We start from the raw sequence: 19,468 nt of genomic DNA on the forward strand, positions 1-19,468 counted from the left end.
GATCACCAAATTGTTAACTTAATCGCAGAAATTTGTATTGTCGCGAGACCTTTTTGACACGTAAATATCTTCCATTCTATATTCTAACTGTATTCTAATATATCTGTAATTTTCTGCTGCTTCAATAATAATACAAATGTAGATACAAACATATAAATGTAAATATAAATATATCGTGAATGAAACCAGTTTGAGAATTGTTAAAACCGCAACATCAACATATTTTTCCCAGTGAAGGGGTCATTAGCGACTCATGGTTCTTTTAAGACTTTTCATGATCAATAGATCACGTTGCAATGATAAAAAATCTTGACAACATATTTCAGAGTCGTCAAAATCGCTGAGGCGTGCCCTAACGTAAATATATAATTACTAATCTTTCATTTCAATGAGACACCGAGAGAAGAAGAAATGTTTCCGTTGAATTCGCGAACACCTGGCGCCAATGTCTGTTCCATTTGTTGTCAGACTTTCTCATTGCGAACGTGCGATTCCTTTAGACCTTGAACGAACGTTATCATTGGAGGGGGCAACCTTAAGAATCTAGGCGTACGTGATGGAAAACACGTATACATATCGGGTAAGAAGCCACATATTCTGTTCATCATTTTCTGTTCAACCATCATTCGATATTGGTGTATTGTGGTCAATGTTATTACGCGGCTTGTCACGTGCTTGTGTTCTACCGTTAAATTGTGATTTTCAATCCTTGTGAAAAATTTTAAATTTGTGGAATTTTATTGAAATTCTAAGTGTCTGTAAATCGTTTCGAAATTGTGAAAGAAATGTGCTTGTTTCAAAAACTTGAAAAACATGATTTCCGAGTTATCATTATGAGAAGGTCGCAGGATCAATTACGATCGAAGAATGTTCTTTCGTTTCCATCATGTGACCGGTAGTGAATACGGTAGTGTTATGTCTATCTTCTTAATTCAAATGAATCTATATTGCATTAAATGAAAACGTGTTATTACCAGTTGTTCCGTAAACATGTTTGTGTCAATAAATTTAAAACTGTCATATTTTGAATATCGCTGTTTCAGTGGATTTCAGTTAGATACAAAAAGTGTTGAAGTTCAACTAGCGTCAATTCAACTGATAAAGTAGTAAGTAGGAACTATTAATATACATATTTCCAAATACTTGTGTAAAATTTTTTCGAGATATACTATTTTTTATAAAATGTCCGTAATCTACATGTCCGATTTTTGTGATTGAATGATATAAAGATTGTCCTTTTTCGAACTGAAACATTATCAAAATGTCCAAAATACACATATTCTAAATTGTCATTCAGGTTAATTGTATTACTTGCTACTAACAAAATTTAATTGTATCACTTTTGTTAACTTATTGTTTATACGTCGAATTTTTTTACTTTAGACGTATTACACTGTCTTATAAAACATTTTTCAGTCTTTGCGATATCCATTCGGTAAACCTTGTAAAGTGTCTCGTCCTAAACACGAATTCGGAAGCAGCATTGCTGCATCACTCGCTATTTTTGAAAAAGATGAGTTTTTGTAAAGATGCACGACTTTTTTTCGATATATCAATATAAAATGTTATAATATTTTGTTATTCCAAATAGTTGTAAATTGGCAACAAAGTTTAAAACAGAGCAAATTCATAAATTTCTTATCCGTTACTTTTACAATTTTACTAAAAGTTCTTCATGCAGCATAAACTCCATATTTATACTACATTATAATACCACATTATACAATGTCGGATTCTGTAGACATTTCTGAAAAAGAAATATCGCGAAAAAACTGCGTTCCCACGAACTTTCTTCTTATTTTCCATTAGATATTCTGTTGAAATCAAATTATTCGAACTCAAACGGCTTGAATTCAACTGACTTGATTAGTCTGAAGGAAAAAGTAGATTAGATGGGTTCTTATGAAAATATACGCTTTTATAGAAAATTGGTAATGATTTTATATCGCGATAAGTTCCAACAATAATCAATATTCCCTTTCTTCTTGAAAACTTCTCGAAAATCGTTCACGAATCTTATCGTAAATTAACTATGCTTTGGACCGAAAAGTGTCTCACCCCCAGCCTATTTATTTCATATCTAATTAAACTTTCACTCAATCACAAAGTTTCTCGCTCGAGCACCGTTCATTAATTAATTTATAAAATATACGAAGAATATAGAAGAAATAATTCCTGTTAACTACCTAGTTTTAATCAGCAAACGAATAATTAGTAACAGTAGTTTATTTCATAATGAAAGGTAAATTAGTTTCCTCATTTGCTGAAATAAATAAAAATGACATAAACGAAGGTAACGAATAAAATCCACATAAAGATTTATTTTTATATTTTTTAATTATAACTCTAAATGTTATAATCAATATTTTACTTTTGGTAGTTTTTAATATCATGCGTATTCTGACCATTTTTTAATATTTGTATATAAGGAGCTTTAATTTATTTTACTATTTCTTATCGATAAATTTCACCCTAAAATAAGTAGAAAATAGTACAATGAAATAGAACTTTTATATTTGTTTTCGGTTATTATGTGGCCAGTGGTTTTCTGTTTCCTCTGAAATACGATTTTCTATTTTCCAAACATTCAGCGGGCAACACATGTGTTTCATAAGCAACGATTTTAAAGCATTGCAAATACTACTTTCCGTGTAATCTTGGCTTTTTAAAAATCACATGAAAATTCCAGCATACTAGACTTCGTTTTCGTAAATAAATGTTTTCTATATATGCAATATTAAATAATATCGGTTCTAGCTGTGTAATAATAAATTTGCATTCATTCATTGACATTCGATGAATAGATATCAGTGTTGAGAATTGTGGATCTTAATCGCTGAAATAAAAGTAAAGGAACACTAAGGTTACACTTAGAATTCATATCAAAATAGCTTTAGATTTATTTAATAAACGATTTCCAGGATCTTCGTCGATATACATTTGCATGCGTCTCAGCACTCTCTTCGTCCCGCCATCTGCCATATCACACTGCCAACGGAACAGTTACATTCATCTGTTTTTCGCGACGCCGCGCACACACATACTTCCACACTCATATTCACATACGTGTGTCATTACTATGCGACCAATCTAGTCTATCACACAAAATTATACATATCTCAATAATCAACACAATGTAAAAATTATTAATACAAACTACGGATACTTATGTAATTATACATTTGTCGGCTCGTCGTCAGAAGAAAGATATTGGGCATGTAACGATTCTTCACTGGAACTATACATCTTCCTTATAAAAGTGAAGCGACTTTTATTAACACGAGTATGGGTTTTACAGAGTTAACAAACAACCGCGTTGATAAGACACTTATGACAATGGCCTAAGGTTCGATAACGAATCCACGGTCAACAGGATAACTCTTTATTAAACGTAAAATACTTTAACACACAAACACGTTTAATGGGACTCTCTATATATACTGCTCGAGGTGTAACTCTCCAAGGCGATCGCACGAATAATAGACTAATGGAAATTTTCCTTCCTTTACGATTGCGTTCGTTTGTTATAAACTGGTCCGAAGCTTCGAGAAGGTTCCAATCGCCGTTGCTAGGCAATTTCTGCTTGGAGTTTGATTATTAATACAACGTGTGTATATTGACACCTCCGAGGAAAAATGTCCATCCCGTGACCGCGGCTACGTTTGGCGACCAGTTGTGTCACCTCGAACCCAATCCCACTATCACAAATCTCGAACAAATACAATCGGATTGAATGACAATTGTTTAATTACAGCTATAGTAGAATCTAGATTACAATATTAGGGGATTTTCCCACAGTTTCAAGGGGGAGGCTCCAGTGTCCTTCCATCCCCGACATATTTTTATGAACGTAATTAAAAAAATATCTTTTGCTTTCCTTACGAAATATTATAACGCATACTAGATTTTAGATATTTTATATATTTGTAATTTTAAGTTTCCTACGAACGCACAAATATCCCCAATCTAATAATAACTCCAGTGAAAATTAGATCAAATAATTTATTGCTTTTATTTTAAAATTAATGTCCTTTGACCCTCTAATTCTTTGAGGTTTTGGTCCGTACATCGTACGAGCAGTCCGAGATGTTTGAGAGCGATCCAGAAACAAATACATTTTTAGTTAGTTACATCTTGCGTTTAACGTAAAAGTACTTTATAGGAATTTTATCATGTGTATCAATGTATTTGTTTATTCTATAAATCTGCAGTTTAAAAAAAATTAGAAAGCATTTACAAAAAAATTCGAAACATTAACTGTTTCCGGTCATAATTTCTGGGGGCATTGCTCTCCTAATATTACAATGCCAGGCAATACTCGGACTCTGACTGAAAATAGTTTAAGAATATAAATATTCCTTTGATCATGTTTGATTGAGGCAAAACTGAAAAAAATAACGTAATCTTTGATTTAAGAAAACTACAGATAAAATTAAACTGCAATAGAACAGTCTGTATACTTCCAAACAGTACATACATATTACTGTGCAAACAGCAATTGCTGAAATTTTAAACAACTACAAACAATTTCTCAAGAGGACACTTTTCTCTTATAATTACACAGATAAAGATTTCTAAATTTATATTTTTATACATTTTATTTTAAGGAAATATTCCAAATTTTATTTCAAAATTTACTTTTAAACAACAGGAGGATTGAAATATTGTACGGTTGAATAAAAGAATATTTGAATACGTGATTGGGTAACTGAACACTTGAATATTTGAATACATTTCAGAAATGATCAATATTTTTATATTTTATATTTTTATCTTCTTATATTTCAATACTATGTTGTCGGCATCGAACTGCGATATAAAAAATCTTTTCCTTCATATAAGATAAAAGGTCAAAAAGGCATTAAATTGTTTACTGTGTATTTTTGACTTTACAATGTTGTAGCTGATGTCAATGCGAATTCAATGATTCCCTACTTAAAAATACGTGGAGATTAATTTGAAATTATTTTTTTATATAAAAGAACTATTTCCATTGAAGATCACTCATCATGGATGACCAATATAATGAACAAACTTTGCTATCGTTATTGACGAAACTAAATTAACAAACTTCAAAAACGAACGTATAATTAGGTTAGTGATTCTTATACTTTTACACAGGTGTAAAAAATGCTATACGTATCTGAAAAACGAAGAACGCTTGTAATCTTCTCTGAGCACTTCTTTCGACTGACTCGTAGCAAGCGCGATTTCTACGTTTATAGAGATTGTCGTTTCGTCGACTATCGCTCGAACACAGACAGAAAACTGCTTTCCTGCCGATATGATCCGGCGACGCGGAAAACAAGCTAGCGGATAAAGCGACTCCGCAAACAGAGGCATGTTTAGATACACGCGAACAAGTTCCTCATTCAATTTGACTTCGCCAACCTCGGCTTTGCGAACGTCCGATTCAATTAACCGTTACAACCGCCGTCAACCAGCTACGAAACCGGATAAACAACGCGCGAATCGTGCGACAAACACTACTTTAACCGCCATTGTCATTGAATCCTACTTCTATACATTCCTATACACATACAATTGCTTTCTTTGCAAAGAAGAATTTTAATATATCATAAGGAAAAAGAATTTTGATTTATTCTATTGATCATATTGGATAATGCTTAAAATGATAACTAAAAATTGCAAATATGTATGTATCTAATGAAAGCCATTTCAAGCCATCAGAAATAATAAAGACTTCTTCAAAGAACAATATGAAAATAGCTCGAAACGGAAGGAACAATAGACAATAAGCTCAGCATTTGCTAATAAAGTGGAAAGTTTTTAACTGAACTTTCAACCGTTCGCGGGGAGACGCGATCTCGAAGAAGCGCGCCAACGGGAGTCGTAAATTCCCGTTACGATTTGACTAATCAACGCCACGAATCGTTCGATTTGTATGCAGTAGAATGTGGCATACCATCGACAGAAATGCTAGTTGTTACTTTCTAATAAATTACAACATTGATAGTAAATCTAATAATAGTAATACGAATAATTTTTCAGTAAGAAAATGATAATAAGCAATTGATACAACTATAAATGATAGAAAAAAATAATATAGTAAAGAAACTAAATTTTGTAAAAATGTTACATCACTGTATTATAAGCAATAGTTACATTTCTTCAAAATTATTTGTACACAGTGTTTAAAAAGTAAGAAAAATAAGCAAAAACTACCATAGCGTGATTCTACATCTCTGAATCGGCGAAGATTTGTAAAAAAACAGTTCGTACAAAAACAATCTTGACGTTGAAATTCCAGGTCAATATTCTTTTATTGCAGCGTATTTTAGCAGTCATAAGAATAAGAAGTCTTAGAGGAACCATGGATCGCAACTTAAGAAAAACTGATAAAATTTCAGTAACTCTCGAACTCACTTTATTTATAGTGTGCTTATATTCTACAGTCAGATGCAGAGAAAATATTATCTACTGTCCCTCCTAGATACCACACATTTACTATTATATATTCTATATTTTTCTTTCTTCTTTTTCCTTATTTTTTCTTTTTTCTTTCCCGCTATTTAGACAAACCCGAACTCGTATTTTCTACATTTCAGCCAGGTTTCTTCCTAAGATTACGTATTGACTTTATATGATAAAAACCATATTCAAACGAATGTTTTAATTGTTCAACGGATGTAATCCGTTCACTCCAACCATAAACAATTTCTTTTCTCAAAGGAAAAAATCCACTAGCGTCTACCCTCATGAACGAAAGGCCGCATTTGAATAGCAAGTCCGTATCCTATCTACAGTGATTCAAATATTTCGTTTAAAAAATGGCAAACCGGTCGACCATAGTGACATGGAACACTATCATGTATGAAGCAGATGGCGTGATGCTGTGATATAACTTCACGTAGTTTATTTTGGCTAGGAGACGTAAGCGTAAAAATTGCAAATATGTTGCACTTGTTATCGATGTAGGCAAATATATGAGGCCAATAATGTGATTTCCAATAATTCCCGCCCATACGTCGACGTTGAACCGTTTTTAATTAAATTTTTCGACCACTGCCTGCAAATTTTTGTGAATTCAAATCCTGGAATTTCATTCATTGAGGATGATACTATTTGATAAACTGCTTTCACTTGTATAATAAATAACGCACATTTCAAAAAGCGTAGTTCGCGTTGTAATTTATATATTCAACGGCGAAAACTTCATCGAGTAGCATAGTTATTTGGAGTGTTTGAATTTTATAAGATTGAAAGCCTTCTTATCGTGTTTGTCGCACTGTCGTATGATTGATTTTTACTCGACGAGTTATTCTATGTAAACCCATTAGTGGATAAACACGAGGGAAGGCGATAATTGGCCTGGTCTTCTTTACGCCAATTAATGCGGAGTTAACCTGCATTCGCATGTCGCGATATTAATCCTTGATCACCAAATTGTTAATATATTTAGCTGCTGAAAATAGCATATCAGCCGCATTATCGCGGTACCTTTTCTGCTCGTGAAGATCTTCCATTATTCTTGAATTCTGATATATTTCACGAACTGATCTATCATTTCCTGCTGCTTCGTTAATACCACGATACTTTTTCACTAAATGTAAATATAAATGTAAATATATGACGAATAAATTCAATTAAAAAATTATTGAAACTTTAAAAATTTTTTCAGAGAACGGTTGAGTTGCGATCCATGGTTCCTTTGAAACTTTTTATCCTTATGACGTGTAAAATATACGCTGCAATAAAAAAAGATTGACCTTGAATTTCAACGTCAAGGTTATTTTTGAACGGACTGTTTTTTATAAATTTCTACCGATCCAGAGGTATAGAATCACGCTATGGTGGTCTTTACACTTATTTTTTATGCAGCCTGTATAATATTCATTCGAATCTATTGATATCGTATTTTGGAATGTGACGCATGGATAGAGTTTCTTACTGTAATTGGCGATGGTGAATTGTAACAAAGTTGAGACCGTGAGGAAGTGTTGAGAATAGTTCAGGTTGTAAAAGTGTGTGTTTAAGAAGAGGCCGGAATGATTTATGCATGAGCATTTTGAATTATAGATGTGAAAGTATTTTGATTAAAAAGGATTGGCGAAAAGTATGTTCTATAAAAATATGAAGTTTGTGCGCACGATTGCTATGAAGTATATAATAACTGAGAAAATGTAGTTATTTTGGCTGATAAGTAGAGCACTGATACAAATACATATTTTTAAAATACATATTCATATTTTTATAAGTATAATTAAAAGGATAGTACTTATACTAGTACTAGTAGAAAATTGATTTATTGATTACATCTTGTAAACAGTATTAGATTTTGGATATTTTATGTACTTTTGCATCCTCAAATTTCTCATAAATGCATAAAAATCCGCAATCTCTGATGAGTGTATAATAATGAATCATAATAAATGTGTGGTACTTTTCAAACGTACCGTTGGTAGTAGAAACTAAAAAAATTAGGTGTCTTCATCTATTGTTGTTGCTATTGGTGTATGTTGATTTATGTTGATAGTTGTATTCATAAAATTTGTCAAATATTCTTCTATCGTTTCTTTGCGGCAGCGTTTTGTAAATGGTTCATTTCGACTGCTTGTATTTGGACTGTATATTGTGTGTATTTGAAATGTTGTTGCGTATATTGTGTCTGTTCGGAATGTCGCGTGTTGTAACAAGATTTTATTCTTTTTGTTGTAAATGTCGATTCTAAATTTTCTTCTTGCAAACTATTGTAAGAGTCAATTAAAATTTGTATACTTTGTACATTCGGATTATGGATTGTTTGGTCATAGAATTGTTTAGTGAGGAAATTTGCAAGTATCCCAAAATATAGAATGATCCTGCGAAGCACTATAATAAGAATAAAAAACAGTTGGTGTGGATTAAGCATGCGAGTAATTACATATCAAAGAAAGCGACGTTTGATCTTTCCAATGTACGACAATTGTGCGATTCGGTAAATAACGTGCAATCATAGTGGTAATCTCTTGACAGTTGTGAGCATGGTAGCAGAATTTCACGCCCGTGTGCATTGCATAATTAAAAACAAGGACCTGCCGAATCGTACAGCGACACCGCTACGAGATGGCGTCGCTGTTGTTAGACCATATACATACGTATCTACTTAAGTTCCTATATTTACCTTAGCAACGACAATAAATGAGATTTCATTTGTTTTCCAGAAAATCACTTCCGTGGTCACTTTACATTTTCTTTACATCACAGTCGTACACAATAAGTCTCTTGGTGATCGACTGCTAACCATAGAACACTGTGATCGCTGTATGCGTAAAAACATATATATATACATATTTTGTTTATTATTTTTACGCGTTTATAATACGTATATACATGTCTGTACATATATACATAATATATATAACTATACATCACGGCCGTATCCCACGCGTATATGATCGCCTTTTTAATTACTTTTTTTCGTTAGTGAGCTAAATAAGGCGTGCCTATCTGGTTTAATAACTAAAGATAAAATAACCCAACTTATCAATATTGATTGAATAATATTACTATTTGTCTGTAATCAAACGAATATAGTTAATCATACTTAGAAGGAGCAAAAACTTATAAAAAACTTTTAATACGGGAACTAGAGCATACATCCACGCTCACATTATAACAAACACTGAAAAACAAAATAGAAAAATACGAAACAAAATAAATTTGCATGAACATTAAATTTTTGAGATGATGAGATTAAATAATAAATGAGATTAAATTAAAATAAAATTATAAAAGAAAATATATAGTAAAGGAAGGGTGGTGGGGAGTTCTATGTATGTACGATCACATGCAACTTACACGCAGTGATTGAAGCGCTTACTGCTTGGCGGACTAATTGAGAAACTTTCGCCTTATATTAAAACTCTTACTTCCATCACAAGAGTTGCCAGATCTGTATGTAATAACGTGTATACGACCTGCCTCAGATACAGATTCATTATACTTTTTAAGTTATGGCATTTATGACATTAACGTTTTTAAGTAAATCATATACATATGTTTGAGAAAAATTAAAATATTTTATTTCATATAGTGTAAATAAAGAATTAAAACAAACTAACTTAGTTAGACGTTGTATTGATAATTAATATGTCGCGTATTTCGATAGAATACACGGTACGCGAAGAAATTTACATAAGTTCATAGCGATTGTTACTGCAAACTGCGTATCATCAACAAAGAGCGTTTGCGTATCAAGAGCTCCGCACTCAAAGAATCAATTATTATTATAAACCATTAGAAAACCTCCTTGCAACAAAAAAATTAAATTCTTCACGATATAAGAAGCAAGGGAAGAAAGTAACGAAAGCACGGCGTTCACAGGACTTTTCTCATAGAGAATACCCTACTACGATCAAACACAATTTAATTGGATGTTTCAGTTTAAATTTAATTGGAAAGCTTATTGTTAAACGATATGGTAAAAGAGGTAGGAGTTAGACGAATAATAAAGTTTCCTAGTTAACGAATGCTAATTTTAAAGGAATATTCAAACACTCGCGCGCGCCTTCTGAAGTATTCCAGTATCCTCTCGACTCTTTTAACGACGCGAATTTAATGAACCGGCCCGTTTTGAAGCGCCACTTACGACCGAGAAAACGGGAAGTTTAAATGTTAATGCGACTCCGTCGTGAAGGCACTCGTAAAACGATGATGGGCAAACAAAGAATGTATGATTTCGGAAGAAGAAGAAAAACGACGATAGGGGAAAAGAAGAAGAAGTAGGAATCTGTTGATAATTGTGCTTTCCATCTATCATGTTCTTTTCGCCATCCTATATTGAAAATTGTATAAAAAGTTCTTGTAGTTCTCCGAAAACTGATTCAGCATTCAAAAATAATAGAAGAAGATCATATAAATCTAGAATAAGATTTGGATGAGAAATGAGAGATATGTACAATGGCTCACGAAAGTACCCGAACAAACTTTAAAATAAAATAACTTATTTTTTAGATTGGGGCAAACAGTTGGAGTTTCTTTGTGAAGCTAAAAAAATTTCGAGAAAATTGCAATTGATCGAAATTGTGGGGATGATAGTAAAAGTCGTTCTTTACAGCTTTTTTATCTAAGCCTTTAATGAAAATTTAAAACATACGTTTTGTAGATTTAAGAATTATATACATACTGACATCAGAATTGGTTAACGAGTGCCAATTGCGCTGCGAGCTACGAACTGTTAAAAATGATGAAAACGACTTTCAGCCTAGAACTACAATATTAAATCTAAAAATTTTATCGATGTCTGTCACTTCCTTCTGTATCAGCCGATCTCGATTTACTTCAGGACGTGGATTGGTTTTTATAACTTATAACATTAAGCAATAATTGTCCTTATTGAGTTCTTTAATTTCATGAAATATTTAGTTAATGAAAATAATAATAATAATTAGTGGAGCTTTGGTAAATTGTACCAAATGAACTGTTCCTTTTTAATAATTGCTTTACCCGATAGTTCTATTTGAGAAAATCGTGCTTATTTGCTGTGCATACACACCAATGTATTCAATTGCATATAGGTTCAAATAAATACAGTGTTCTAGTACATTCAAGAAGATATTTGAATTAGAGTAAAATGAATATTAAAAGCAAAAGAAGTATTGTATTGTACGTAAATATTCTTTAAATATTGATGATTATGATTATTCTTCTAAGGGCAACTAGAAACAACTAGAAAAAGTTTTAATTAACGAAACGTTATTAGTATCTGCCTAAAAGATCTGTATATATATAAAGAGTTTTTAACGTCACAACGAGCTGTATAACTTTAACAACTTTTAAAAAAAAAACACTGAGAAAGATTTTTAATATAAAACAACAGATTTAACTGAGGAGAATCGAGATATTGGCACTTAACATTCGAAGTGACATTATACGTAGTTCTTTGTTTTAAAGAATATCATTTTCTTTTCTACAAACAAATAAAATTTTTAATTTCTAAGTTTCTTTTCCAAATATTTGATTATGTAATATGGAAATATTTTTAATACCAAGTATTATTTGTTTTGTTTACGAATTAATCGAATTTTTTATTCTTTAAGTAATATTAACGAACCTTTAAACAATAAAAGTATAAATTTAAAGAAAAGCACTAGAAAAATTTAAATATTTATCGTCTTAAATACAAGAAAGTCTCATTCTAAATTCCAGATTAAAAAAACTAAATGAAAATCTCAGTGAGAGAAAATAAATTTTGGAAGTTTTATATTTAGTCTTAAAATTTTCAATTTTAGTTATCGTCTCTAATAACCATATATACATACATATATGGAGTTCATGCGACGTTAAAATGTAATAAAATAAAATGTGAAGAAACAACGCGGCACTAACGGCATGAGTTCCGGTGAAGAACACAGGTTAGAATTACGGCTTACTTAGGATCTTACCATTAATGCTTACGAACCAACCAACGTAATATAGACTCAACAGGTATGGAACGAGAATAGAATAATACCTTCGAAAAGTTTTCACTCATTATGGATGCACTTTCCGCGAGGGAAAGATTCAACGCGACTAGAAACCACGAAGATCTCGTATTCTACGAAAATCTTTGGGGAACAAGCGAATAACTGTGAAACGATGTTTCAAACTAGCTCGGGAAATGGAAGGAGAGATTTGTTTGGCTTCAGGGTTCCTACCACGAGAAACAAATATTTGAACAAGATTGGTGAAGGAAAGGTATACAATTTTTAGATGGTTGGCGCGTTAGTGATTTGTAGACGGTATAAAAGGTTTTTGATTTAAGAAGAGAGATGAAAATAATAATAATTTACTTAAATGCAACATTCTATAGATATGTCGGATTAGTTTCAACACCTTTTAAAAAGTGGCCTATTTTATGACTTTATAGTTTACGTTATGGTTCCATAATGTTACATTGTTAATGTAGCTATAAGGTCCTGCGTGAAATATTTTCCTGTCTAAAATATATATTTACTATAGCGTTATAATATAAATAACAATCTGAATAATAAGTGCCTATATGACTTTTTGAATTTTTAAATTTCCAAATTTCCAGTGTTTTTAATTTTTACAGTCTCAAAATTTCAAATCCTTTAATTGTACAATTTCTAAGCGTCTACATTTTTTATTTTTGAAATTACCAAATTTGTATATTATCTAGTTTTGCTAACTTATCAATTTTCGAATTTTATTTTGTGACTTGGTTGCTTAAATCTGTAACATTTATATAAATCTAAACATGTAATAATTACATATAACAATAGCACTGCAATATTATGAGCACCATTGACTCACACTAAATTATACGTATTAGCACCTGTTCCACTGACATTCTCCACTTTCTCCATATAATCTTCAACCTTTAATTACCCTATATATTCTCTCTTCAAGAACTAACTAAACCTCTACAAATAACGATGATATTCCCCCAAACAAAAAATACTAGGATCCTAGAATTTCAACTAGAATTTCAAAATCTTCTCGAAGAATCTTTGAAAGCAATTTACAACGTTCCTGCATGCGAAGACCAACAATTTCGCAACAATTATCAACGGTAGTTGGAAGCCTAGGCCCATATTAATGCAATCGATTTTCTCCTCGAAACCAAACCCACACCCATTGGCACCATTGTACACGTACACACACGTGTTTGCGCGTGTATATGATGCAAGGGCAGCACAGTGTTTTGGCCATAAGACCGTAAACAATAGCGGTAACCAGGTCAAGATAGCGGACATATGTATACAGGCGAAATTAGTGTACAGGCAATATGGGACGTGGAAGACGAACAAGAAACGATCCGATTGTAATTAGAATTAATTTATGGCTGGCTACGTTGTAATCGAAAACTGGTTCAACTATTTAATTAATGGTAGGCTAAAATGGTATCGACTCAACACGGTAATTTCTGTCCTCAAACGATTGAGACTCGATACAGGCTCTGTAGACTGTAGACACATTCATCCTTCGTATCGCTTTATGGCTCCACGAAGTCCAGTTAACAGCGATGTTGTGTGATGTAATTTGATACGATCTCGAAAGAAAATTTCTGAGGAAATGACTACTATTCCACATTTCATTTTCACAATATTAAATTTCTGTAGTCATATTATAGTGCTACTAAATGATATAAAACTTAATATACTTGGACTTAATTAATTAGTGCATGAATGCTATAATTAATGTATTGATGAACAAATATTTTTTGTAGCCACATTATCTGTGGTTGACATGTGTGACACATCATTCGAACATGATGAAATTTGCACATGTCTATAGACTAAAAACTATCAATCTCGCGATGAGATTAGTTAAATAAGTTGAAATACGAAATAGTATTTGATTATTGATTATTAATATACGTAATAATTAGTAATGCGCCCCGATTGGATAATTTTTACGAATCCAAACTACCAATAAGTATGTCTTGTATCGATCACCTAATCCCTTCCTCTGTCATTATCTTTCCTTATTAATCTGTAGGTATTTTAGTTTATTGATTTTCTATCTAAATTTCACTTCCTACGTAGACGTATGATATCACAAAGCACACAGAGTGATTGTTGTACTTAAAGGACACAAGTTTGGAGTATTAAGTGCTAGTTTTGTATCTCTTTACTATCCCCGTTTAATTTCATTTCCACTCCTTTCTTTCTTTCCAACTCTTTACTTTCCGCTTAATTTTCCAACATGTCATACATTGTTCAGAGTTTGAAATACGAGACACGAAAATCTAAAAGCTCTATTAACAATATTACTTAAACAATACTAATTTCCGTCGACAGTATGAAACCAGATATACGAAACAAAGAAGAGTCTATACTCAGAAGAAAAATGAAAACCTAACAATTTTATTACTTATTAATTTAACTGAGAAGCTCAGAAAAAAGTAGTACAAATAATAAAAGTAAGAGAATACTATGGGTAAAATTAAGCTTCGATTGTTCTGCTAAAAATGTCCATGCTTTGATTTAAGTGCACTTTTGAAAATAGGTTCGTTTTAGATAAGAACAGAGTTTAGTAGGATTTTCAGGGATTTAAAATTGAAAATTCCTTTGATATTTTTCTGCTTTTCCTAGAAATACGTGTAATGTTGCGATAATATTTTTCTTGGTGAATATCACGGTACATGATTTTTAATTACGCGTTGTTTATATTGTTCGCGATTACTCAATACAAACGTTTTCAAAAGTATTTTCAAAACGTTGGATTGCAAATATTTATTTTCTCTTGCCAAAGATTGAGTGACTATCAAGAAACAATCGAGTGGCTTAAAGAAATGCAATTAATCAAAGTAAGAAATGATACGCAAAACATAAGAAACAGATAATATATGTCGAAATAATAGCCAGTTTGGGTTAGGTTCGAGGAATATGAAAAAATATCCTAACTTTTGAGTCATCAAAAATCGTTCTCTTAAAAATTTCTTATATTTACGAAGAATTTATTTTTAAAATTTCAGTCAACTCGAAACACGGATGTTTTCGGGAATTCTGTATAAGTTCCATTAAAAGAAATCTATTTGTAAACAATAAGCTATACACGTACATTATCATTCATAAATACATACATGGACGCTTTGGTCGATTTATTTGAGTAATATACAAATATTATTAAGATATATAAATTAATAACAAACTAATTAGTCAAGCCAACACTTAGTATCTGTTAAGGAGTGCAGCGCGGTGATTTCATGATACAGCAAAGCATCGTATTGTAGTATCGTGGACGAAAGGCCTAAGAGATACCGGACGAACCATAAACAATGTCGCGAAAAAGCCTAAGTGCCGACAAGCCCAACAATGTGTCACAGGGTAAATTCGACTAATTATGAGTGACCGCCGGGGTAGCATCCAATCACACTAAACATATGATACATCCGTTCTTAGAAACATATTTACATAACGACCAAAGTCTTTTTCCGCTCCAACGAATAAAGAATATAAATACTCCTCCCAAAATCATCCAAGTCAGTCTGCATAAGTCCGAATCAGCCTGAATATTAAAGTCTATCGTTGCAAACCGCAGACATTATAAAAGGTTTACCATTTAATAATTGAGTGAAAATAAAGAACTCGATCCCCTGTTTGGAGATCGACATTTTTTAGTCACTTGCTGAATTATTACGCGACAAATGTATCGTCGGCCCATCAATCGAATAGTTACGCGGAAAAGGCCTGCGTGACCCTGGCAGGATCATCTAACGACTAACTTCATTACACCCACTTAAGGGATATGCTTCGCTACAAACCCACTGGAGGGGGGTGACTGCAAAATTAGTTGACTTTTAGGAATAAGTTAGTTGTCAATCGTCATCCTTAGTTGCCTATTGTCCTTGTTAATCGTCATTGGTCACAGAGTTATCATTTGTTCCAGTTTATTCTTTCGAATTAGATCTAGTCTTCGCTAGTTTATTTGTTATCCTTTGTCCTTAGCAATCGTTCTAATACTTATTTCCCACATTAGTGGATGGTCCTTCGACCTAGATAGCTAGTTTTTAATTAGTCGGCGCACCAGCAACGTGCAAAATCCAGCAAACCTCGTGCGATCGCAGTATTAACACTATCTTTTTGTTTAAAAACTTGGCAATGATATATTAAAATTAAATGCGCAATCCGGTGACATTCTTGCCAATTTTAAACATTATTGCTGATGATAATGTTTTTATCAATTTGAAAGAACTTTCTTTATCTGATCTACAACTTGAGAAGCAAGTACTGTTACAGAACTCTCTTGATCCTATGAAATAGTACTATATGAAATATAAAACATGCCAAAACTTTTACGAAAATGACTGGATTGTTATAACTTTTCACCATTACGGGTCGCATCTTTCAGAGTTATCGAGACATTTTATTACAATTATTTTAAAAATTATAGTTAACATACATTTTTTCGTTAACTTGAGTGTATTTATTATAGTCTGTGCCATTATGTTATTGCATTCATTGTCAAAAGAAAGATCAATCTCAAAATGATTAAATAACAAAGCTACTCTGTAATTTGCAACACTTACAGGTAATTCTGTTATTCTATATGAAGTATTGTGATATTATTTTATGTAATTCATTGCACGAAACGTTGAAGAGAATAAATGTGACAGTATTCTCAAAAATGAAAAGTATGCTCTTTATTAATAGTCGTAAATTCAGTAACGATTAATTTTATTAATTTTATCTTAGCAAAGATAAACAACTTTTTCTCGCATTGATCATTTTATACAATTAACACAAATTAATTTTGCGTAGCTCAATTCGATAACGAAGATATTCGATATATATCGAAGATATTTGATATGATAATATTATACTTTTATAAATAAAATGTGTATTTTTGGTAACAGATTTCGAATGTAATAACTACTATCAATCGTTAACTTGTTTAAATGTTTAGTCATTTATTTAGTAAAATTGTGAAACTCGATATAATGAAAAATAAAAGGAACAAAAAGTGAAAAACCGAAGTAATTAATAGATCGTTCATTTATATATTAAGAGAAATTGATTATATTTATATCTGTATATGAGTATTTTACACTTACTATTTTTATGCTAAAATAACACGAATAAAAGAACGTGAAAATTACCATATATAACATATATAGGTACATAAAATATATGTCAAGTTCTCATTAGGGTTAGGGGCGTGTACGCCGTATCGCCTTGCACGCGCTCTCCTCACTACAATACAGAGTACAATAAGCAGGTAATGGAAGTTGAGATGTTACGACCTTCTCACACAGCATCAACAGCGACAAACAATTAGCACGCACCAAAAGATCAAGTATCAATATCAGCAAAGGTAACCACGCGTTTAGCAGGGTATGACCCATCATAAGCAGAAATTAATACTATAGGATCATTTATTAGAAATATTAGAAATTATGAATTCTAGTGATTTCTATCCTATATGATAAATTTATTGATAGATGGATTTATTTACAGTGGATTAAACAGGAAACGATGGTTATTTAACATGAACTTAATACAGTAATGTGATGTAACTAAGGCAATTAAATTGATAATTCACAACTCACAACTAACAATTAACACCTCATAACAACTCGGCAATTCTCTCGACTTAACTCTCTCAACTCAACTCACTACTCGCAATTAACTCCTCGCTGACTGAGGATTAATCGCCTTTCTCTCTTAAGCATCCCTTTGTCGCCTTCTCATACCCCCACCACGTACGCGTTCCGTAACCGTCTGCGACCACGATCACGTACGGATTCTTCCGCGTAACTATTCGACCGATGACATATTGATGGGACGCTTGGCCCATTGAAGTGTACCGAAGCTTTCGGCCTGTTGGCACTTAAGTTTTCTCGCAACATTGTTTATAGTTCACCAGGTATTTCTTAGACAATCTTTCGATACTACAATATTGCAAGAAGAATGCAGCAGTAAGAACTTCTAAAAAAAGAGAAACTTAAATGAAAACTACATCAGCTGAAACCCTAATACTTCTGGAAGAACACCGGCAGAAACGAAGATTGCAGCATCCGCAGAAGTAATCACGTACCAAAACTCCGTGCTATCATGGAATAATTCGTCACATGACAATTATCCCATGATAGCTTAGTATAAATAAGGGTATCCACTTAGAAAAAGCTCAATTAATTGAAATTTTATTAAGATTCTTTGAGTTCAGTTGTTCAGTTGTCAAGAGTTCAGTCAGTAAAAAGAGAGTCAATTATTAAGTTCGATCAGTTAGAGTCAGTAAGAAAGCTCAGTCAGTTAAAAATTTGTCAAGAGTTTTCTGTTATTCAGCAAGAAAGAGTTAGTTAAAATAAAGTTCAGTTATTCAGTTCAGTTATAGAGATCAGTACAGTTAATTGAAATTTTGTCAAGAGTCAATTAAAAATTTATCGAGATTAATATCAAGTTCAAAAGAACAGCAGTCTTTGCGAAGCCGAGAATTGTTCTTAATCCAGTCTTTGAGTGATATCAAGAAGTAAAACCGAGCATTTATTAATCGTCAACGATTCATCTATAATATTTTACCAAATGTCCTAATGGACAAATTGTAAAATGATTTATTTAAAAATAAAAAAAAAAGAACAATTCATACACTCAGTCTTTCAACAACTATACTAAGTACGATATTCCAAGAGTGCGATCGATTATACATATAAACAAGGTGAGAAGCTAAACATTATAACATCTTTTTCTTCGATTTCGGATTCGTATCACATGTACGATTTCAATAAAACTATTCGTTGATTATTATTGTCAACAATCAAGGAGATATTGAAAATATTTACTTATTTCAAAAAAAAATTTAATCCTTCCCATGCTAGTATCCCTGTACATAACGAGTAAGCCGAAAGAAACGTGGAATCTTATTTATCAGTTGTATTGATACGCTAATTAACGCTACCCATACGGTTATATTAACGAATTAGAACATCAAGAATACGACAGTTTAGAAATTCAAAATAGTGACGTACTCTAGAAGGGTGCGACAAGTTTCTGAATTTACTCCATTCAGTTGACGCGAAGGT

At 32.2% G+C, this 19,468-nt stretch overlaps 1 protein-coding gene across 1 annotated transcript in view; it reads left to right on the top strand.

The window, feature by feature from the left end:
* Positions 1 to 625: 625 nt before the first annotated feature.
* The window catches only part of LOC122570295 (myb-like protein X), a 95,634-nt gene continuing 76,791 nt past the window's right edge, over positions 626 to 19,468 (top strand). The window contains exon 1 of the mRNA XM_043732412.1: positions 626 to 1,106. The gene's annotated coding sequence lies outside the window, so the exon portion shown is untranslated. The remainder of the gene's footprint in view (positions 1,107 to 19,468) is intronic.

The sequence above is a fragment of the Bombus pyrosoma genome, linkage group LG8 (assembly GCF_014825855.1).
Source record: "Bombus pyrosoma isolate SC7728 linkage group LG8, ASM1482585v1, whole genome shotgun sequence".
NCBI lineage: Eukaryota > Metazoa > Arthropoda > Insecta > Hymenoptera > Apidae > Bombus > Bombus pyrosoma.